Source organism: Spea bombifrons, chromosome 5, assembly GCF_027358695.1.
Source record: "Spea bombifrons isolate aSpeBom1 chromosome 5, aSpeBom1.2.pri, whole genome shotgun sequence".
In the NCBI taxonomy this organism is placed as follows: domain Eukaryota; kingdom Metazoa; phylum Chordata; class Amphibia; order Anura; family Pelobatidae; genus Spea; species Spea bombifrons.
Window position 1 is genome coordinate 98,379,949 of NC_071091.1, and position 8,410 is coordinate 98,388,358.

An 8,410-nucleotide genomic window follows, 5' to 3' on the forward strand; every position below is an offset into this window, starting at 1 on the left:
CATGCTGAACATGAGCAGTAAAACATGAAACAGTAATTAAAACGTGTAGGGAATATGAAATCAACACATTGCAAACATTGAGTTCACCCTGAAATGGTTGACTATGCATGAAGAAAACTCAGGCTACCAAGGAAAAACTTTGAATTAGATTATCCAATGAAAATCATTGTTATTGCAAAGCATGGTGGTAAAAGGGGTTGTTTCCCACTGGTAGAAAGTAATCTACTTGGAGGATAATAATATTATTAAGAATAGTTGGAAAATTATCCAGATTCTTTGCATTATATATTTTTTTAATCAAATTATTGTAATACCCAATTAACCTCAATCAAAATAAAATTATATAAAAATAAGCAAATATCAACATCTGGCCTTTTCATATTTTATTTTTATAGTATGAAGAACGTTTCCCATGAAGCTTTTAAGGCAAACAAAATAATTATCTAATTACACTTTAAAAGGATTCAACCAGATACAACCTTATCTCCGCATTTAAGATGTTGTTAAACAAAACAATTATTTTATAATATCAAGCAAAACAAACATGAGATGCTCAACAAAGAACAGACAGCTGCTTCATAGCCTATCTTACGGTGCATCCCAAATGGCAGTCCAAAACCAAAATCGAGGCAAATTTCCTCTCTACGAGGAAACCGACAAACCCCAGAACCGGGCTCACCCCAAATGAAAAATGGATCAAGACGTGGCCCCCTTTGCTCTCTTTAGTCTAGAGGGATCTGATGAGGCCAATGAAGGCTGAAAAGTACACCAAGGGTTTGTTGGTTCCCTCGTGCAGGGCAAATTTGCCTCGTATTCTGGTTCTGGGCTGTTCTTTGGGCAGGATCAAACTGATATGATGATGGAGATTTTTCCTCTGTAATGGTACAATCGACCTAAAACTTGAGATGCTCCCAAGCAGGGACTCACCGTAGGACAGGTTATGAAGTTGAGCATCTCATATTGGTTTTGCATAAAAAAAAATTTTGTAAACAGCATTTTATATAAACAGGGAATGAACCCCTATTGTCAAAAGGCCTGTCCCTGATTACTAGTAGAGAAACTAATCCAGATCCTTCTGTGGAATTATATTCTGCAAATAATTTCTTTTTCTTTTTTCCTACAAACAGGTGTGCAAACTGGAAGAAGAAATTGGGACCCCTTCCGAATATGTTTGGTATTTACATTGACTTCCCCAATTGATGCCTGCCACTAATCAATATATAGCAATACCTTGTAGAATACCCCAAAACAGAAGAGAATGCAGCAGCTGCAGGCACCCTCACACAGAATATAATAAAAAAAATAATACCTATAATAATAAAATGAAAATAAAATACTAATGCTAAAATACTAATATACAGTATAATTAACTTTGCAACATTCAATATACGAAAAAAAAAAAATCATGATAAATACCATTAAATTTACAAATCCGCTAGCATGGGCATTGGAAATAAAATATACATTAAATAAAAAAATATTTTTTTAAAAAAAGCATTTTTTAACACCACATGTGGCATATTCAATGGACAACAGCCATTCTAGCTTGAGAAAGATAATAGTTAACTATTTCACTGCCACAAATGTCATGAACAATCCTTTCAGTTCCTTGCACATCCCTTTCTCACAGTTTGGTAAAACAAACTTTGCAAGAAGAGGTTTTCCTATTTGCTGTTATAAGTGAGTCTTTACCCAGAGCCACAGAAGGTCAGAATACAGATGTGACCTGTACCATGTGCAACAGTACAATCCCAGCTTATCAAAACATATCAAAATGTGTTTTAGATTTTCATACTGAGGACTGATTGCACACTATGTCACTATATTACACCAAAATCACTAAATGAGCTGGGATACTCTTGTTGTGACCCTTTATAATCACGTCTGCACATTGTTTCTGCTTCCTTATCTTCATCATTCTAAAAAAGCAATGAAAATTGGATGGTTCCCTTATGTATTCATCACTGGGATGAGTAAATCAATGTTTGGTTTTGCGGTGAGAAATTTGGATTAGTTAAAATCATAAAATGTTGCCGGCAGATAAGAACCATTTAACTAGTCTCAACTTTTGCTGCTGTAAAGACCTCAAACCCTATCCCTGGTCTGGTCTTATATTCAAGATATCCATATACCTATCCGCCCACCACCCCTTTGCAATACATTATTTTATGTGGACAATGAAGTGTAATCACAGAAATATTGCTATTGAAGTTTTATTAACCCATTTGTGACCAGGTACATCCTGAAAATATGTCCCCAGAGGACCAATGAGATATCCCGGGTTAAAAAAGGGTCCCACATTGCCACAATCATGGAGTGACGAGTGGGGACAGTCTACAGCAGAAAATGTGCACTCCAGCAAGTCTCCCATTGTGTATTTATCCCACCAGACAGTCCCCCCTTTAGTATTAGATTTTATGTGATGGCCCAGTCAGCACCCCCTTTTGAATTAATGCCCCCACACCCTTGGAAATTGCCCCCACCCTTCCCCACTTGTGTATTTCTGACAACCAGCCAGCCCTGGCACCCAGATTGCATCCACTGTCTAGCACCTAGATTGGAAGCATAGGACTTGCCATGTTTGCCCCCAAACAGCCTCCCTGTGGCATCTTTGCCTCCAAACAGCCTCCCTGTGAGTTCACTGTACTCCAACAGACTCCACATTCACCAGATCCAATAGACCACCTTTGGGATGTGGTTGATTTGCATCATGGGAGATTCATGGATGTGCAGCCGACAAACCTGCAGCGACTGCGTAATGCCATCATGTCCATATAGACCAAAATCTCTGAGGGATGTTTCCAGCACCTTGTAGAAAGTATGTCAGTTCTGGAGGCAAAAATGGGTCCAACCCGGTACTAGCAAGGTGTACCTAATAAAGTGGCCAGTGAGTATATATTCGGTAGTTAGTGTGCTGGGGGTTAGTTAGTAAGGATTAACCCCTTAAGGACAATGGGCGGTCCCTAAACCCATTGAAAACAATGCATTTTGAGCCCGTACATGTACGGGCTTTGTCATTAAGGGGTTAAGTTAGATATGGTTGGTAGTTGTTAAAAAAAATAAATAAACATCAAATCCTAAAAAATTTAAATCATAAAATAAATAAAAAGTATATAGGAATATCAAGTGTTTTTTAAATCAGGGCATTTTAATCATTATATTTCTGGCGTGTTTTTCCATTTTATACCAGGTGTGAGGCACGAAGACCACCTTCTACCTCGGCTTGGGGCCGTCACACCGGATCGCCGTTCCCGACTGTCGTTCTCTCTGCGGTGCTGCCATACTGCCGCGAGACAGGCCGCATCCCCGACCTCACGGTCACCACGTGCCGCGTCTCATGCACGCGCTTCTGACGAGGAGGGGGCATGGTTTACACTCCATTAGTGCAGAGAGAGACACTATGGGGAAGGGAAGGGAGGGGAGGCGGAGTCTTCTGCCTTCGCCTCCTATCAGGTGCCAAGGGAGGGAGGAGACCAGGGGAGAGGTGTAGTGGATCCTGCTACCTACCCCTATATAAACCCTCCAGACACCTCACACAGGATTTACTAGTTGAGCTGTGTACCTGGTTATTACCTGTTCCCTCTCAAATACCTTAAAAGCTTCTTGGTTCTGACCCCTGGCTTTCCATTTCGAACTACTCTACTACGGATTTCTACTTTGACTCCTGGCTTGTGACCCCGATACTGTTTGCTTGACCTCGGATTGTCACCTCGATATTGCTACTTGCTGCCTGCCTCGATTCCTTGTGATTAGGAGTTTCTGGACTTTTCCTCTAGTTTCCTGCCCTACGCTCTACATGACACTTAGTATGGATAATGATACACTGTGTGTTTTTATAGGTTGAAGAACGATAGCAAAAATATCAAAAAAGCCCTTAAGGGGTTATAACCTTTATTTTAAATATTTTTTATAGTTTACATTTGTTTTTCTCAATTGCTAATCATGCAATAGAAACCTTGTAACTTAGTTCAATTTCCAACACATATGATGGACTCAGACTATGGTTTTCTTTTGGAGCTTCATGTATGGAAGAGTCACCTCTTTGGGGATTAGCTTTGTGAGAGGTGGGATCATCTCGTTGAGGGAAGGGGCTATCTACATATGAAGGCAGTGATAGCTACAAAACCCTTAAATTGTATGAGGGTTGGAGGGGAATAGGACTGGGAGTGGGGGTAACTAAACGCCACTTTCGTAAACCGGGATTTTACCCAGAGGACCAGCAATTCACCCAAAGTCTCCAGGAGGAACCCAGAGTTCCAAGGTATGGTCAACTTTGAGGCATTTTAAGCATTTCAGCGACACCGTTTGGGAGAAGAATCGCTTTATACACTTGTTTTAAACTGACGACGGGCCAGGCATGTCAATTGTCGTCAAGGGGTTAAAATGCATTCTTCAAGAATAAAAAGATAAACCACCTCCTACCTAAAGTAGAAGCTGTGTTCTGCAGCCATAACAGCTTCCACAGTTTCTGTGGGATTTTTGCCCATTTATCCAGTAGAGCATTTGTGAGGTCAGGGACTGATGTTGGAAGAGAAGGCCTGGCTCGCAATCTCCAATCCAGTTCATCCCAAAAGTGTTCTATGGGGTTGATATCAGGGCTCTGACTTTGGACAATAATGCCCCAAAATAAAACATTTCAACAATTACTTCCAAACAGGGAGTTGTAGATGAACTAAAGTGGGTTCAGAATTTCATCTCACGTCTCCATGCCTCATGAATAGCCAAACTAGAGTTCCTCTTGCAAGAAGTGCTGTGGTGACATTGTATAATACATAAATCAGTGAGGTGGCATTCAATAAGTCTTAGTGATGTAACTATGTATTCTACAGGGTAAAGCCCATGCTTCATGATCCATAATTAAATCTGTTATTAGGTGTTTAAATCTCGCCTACAATTGATAATTTCCTGAATAAACCCATTGTATATGTAACGTTCCATCAACAGGCATAATGCCATTTTTCCATTGTTATTAGCTATAGAAGGAAGAAACAGAAGAGTCCACATTGTATCTGAATGAACTGAATGATTCCATGTTTTATGTGGAGAATTAATATACTTCCTCACGTTTACCCAGCACAGCATGAGTCGTAATTACTTATGCTATTATTTCAAAACTTGCAGACAGGATGTTCCTGGTAAATAGCTGGAGACAGATGTAATTGTCACACTTCACGCCACTTCATCAGCAGTTTCCAATCTACTGTGCAACCTGCTGACATTAATTAAAAACATACTTCTCATTATTTGCGTCCCAGGTTTTTAAGGAGTGATGAGTATTTCCATTTCACAGCACTGCCAGGACTTTACAGCGGCAATTAGTCTCCATGAAAAAGTTTTGTCTGTCTTGAGTAGAAAAGTTTTGATTAATTGTAAGTGTTCTGCTAAACTATAGTATTCTTCCGTAGTTATTTTAGTCATCGAATATACCGCAAAACACATCTGTCCAATATTTACATGCATGAGTAACAAGGGAGTAACGTGTTTTCATACCTCCAAAACATTTAAATAGCTAAGCAATACATTGCCCACGATTTTAGCACTTATTAATTAGCGTTAGATTTTGACCTTTAAGGGTTAAAGTTTTTTTGTTCAATTTATAATAGCCTGAATACTAAATTGAAGGGACACACCTGCCATCCCCTATAAATTAACATTTTCCTCCCCAAAATTCCTCGTATACCCAATTTCCTCACCCCCAGCTCCTTGGTTTACAAGCTAACCATATCTCCGGCTTGCCAGGACACATGCATGTTATACTGTCTGCCAGCCAGCTCCAGCACTGGTTCCCCTAAGAGTTCAGGAGGGTCAAACAAGATCCCCTGTGAGTATGTGCAGAAAGTACAACAGAGTGGGAGGTATGCTACAACTCTGGAGCTGTCAGGACCCGGGCCAGCAGGTCGGGTAGGAGCCCAATTGCAGAGGATATCTGAGGCTCTGGCTGTACTCCGAGATGCATATTGACAGACAGGAAAGTACTGACAAGAGATAACAGTCTCACACCAGGCTGGTATACAAAAATAGTTTGTATTGGTGAAAGCTGGCTGATCAGGAACAGGACTGGTATATACAGTGGAATAAAGCATAAACAGGATACAGTTAATCGTAACACATGGACTGGGAAGTCTTGCTGGACAAGCCTGGAACTAGAGACCCACTGGCAGGGCACACGGCGGGAAGCCCACAGACAGGGCACACGGCGGGAATGAAGCCAAGGTCATACACAGGAAATTAGAATAAGTAAACGGATCTTTAGCTGCAAGCAGACTAACAGGGACGCAAGCCAAACAAATGCAAAGGCCCAGACTGAAGGGCAGAGCAGGTATAAAAGGGCAGGGCTAAACTCAGGTAACGAGGCTCAGCTGTCCCAAGTAATTGGATAGGGTGCTCCTGAGAGGAAAGAGTGGCCACTAGTGGCTGCAGATAGACAAGAGTTCAAATAATTTTTCATTTCAGCTAAAGATTGTTTATACAAATTACTTTAGTATGAATTTTTCATTGTTGGGTCTGAATGGGGCACTGCTGTGTCATTTCAGAAATACAGAAAACAATGCAAGAATTAAGCGCATACCCAGCGATTACCAGTCAAAAATCTAAAGTTTAAATATTGGGGATTCCATCACACTATGTGGCCATATATTGCTTAGCCCACCACCAAGTTTGGCGAGTCCTAATTAAAGTCTACGTTTTCATGTCTACATTGCTTATGCCTTGGATGTGTTTTGAATAGTATTCGCTGGGTACGCACTGAATTTTTGCATATTTATGTGCTTTGTTTAGGAATGGAGAAGAACTTCTCTGTAATACAGAAAGTCAATTCATCTAAACATTTATGTAAAGAATATCATAAATGACTTACAAAACAAGTGTCAGATAAACCCACAGAGGAAGCGTAGCCACTTAATATCCAGTGCATGTCTGGTCAGGAGCATCTCAAGTTTTAGTTCTATTGTGCTAATCTCCATCAACATGAGTCTGATTCTGCCAAGGGCAGTGCAGAACCGAAATATGAGGAACATTTCATCTACACAAGGGAACCAACAACCCTAGATGTATGTTTGTCAATTGGTGTCCAGTTGGTATCCCACTAGGCCGAAGAGAGAAGGAGCAAGGACCACGTCTAGATCCACCTTTTCATTTGGGATGGGCCCTTTCAGAAGATGGACAGCCGCTTAATAGCCTGTCCTACCAGGCATTCCAGTTCAGGTTTTAGCTCTCTTGTGCCATTTTAGAGAGATAGCATTTGCAGCTATTAGTCTTTACTTTTGAACCAAGTAACAAAATACCACAAATTTAATTTAATATGCAAAACTCTTTAAGCTTGGCAGTTCCAATGGGGTACATGATGGACAACAGTCTTACAAATTTACATATAATTTGATGGCAGATAAGACCCATTCAGTCCATCTAGTCTACCCATTTTTCCCGATGTAAAGACTCAGACCTTAATCTTGTTGAGGTGTAGGATAAGATTCTAACATTTGTAGCGTGGTGTACCTCTGGGTCTTAGGGACATACACACTCACATTGAAGACCTTAAATCCCTCACACTGAGGGACTTAATAATATAATAGGAATCACTCAACAAAATACTCACTGCCGTTGGGGACCCAGGCAGACCAGCAGCCGCAGCCAATCCAATGGCATGTGATTGATCGTAGAGTAAATCACTTTCCTGTGTTTTTTAATCTTGTAAAGGATAATTCATTTTTCTCCAGAGAGACAAATGAGACTTCATCCAAGTGATTCATTATTTATTTTTATGGTGTTTGTGCTACATCATGATATATCTGTCCAATTTTTAAACAGCATGTAATTGTATCTCTTAAGAATAGATTACCCCTTGATTAATTTACCACAGGTATGCCTAGTTTTAGTCCCTTAGCATATTTGTTTTGACTGAGGTTGTTGCCTTGCCAGAATATCAGTGGAATACTAATCAATCATGTATTTTTTTACCTTTAATAAGACCATGTATTATAGATTACACAACTACCTTGAAAAAAAGCCATAGGTAAAAAAATCAAATAAAATGAAGGTGGTGGAAAATAAGATGTCAGTTTACAGAATAATCTTTGGACAAATGAAAGTTTTCATATTCCCCATCACTGTCACCTAGTTATTGATAACAAGGGATACATGAAAAACCTATGAATAACAAAACTATTATTTTTAATCATTTAGGGTTTTTTCTAATTTTCTAACTTGTGCATGTTTTTACCATTCCAATAAATTAAATGTGGACATTGACAACCCATCCAATGTTTGGCTAGAAGTATGAAAGATTGATAGTAGGACCCTTGAGCTCTGTGATAGGATTAAAGGCATTTAAATCAATATCGTATAATGTTTAGTACATATCTTACTTATCTAAGAAGTTCTTAATTCATTCCATTACTTTTAACCCCAATAT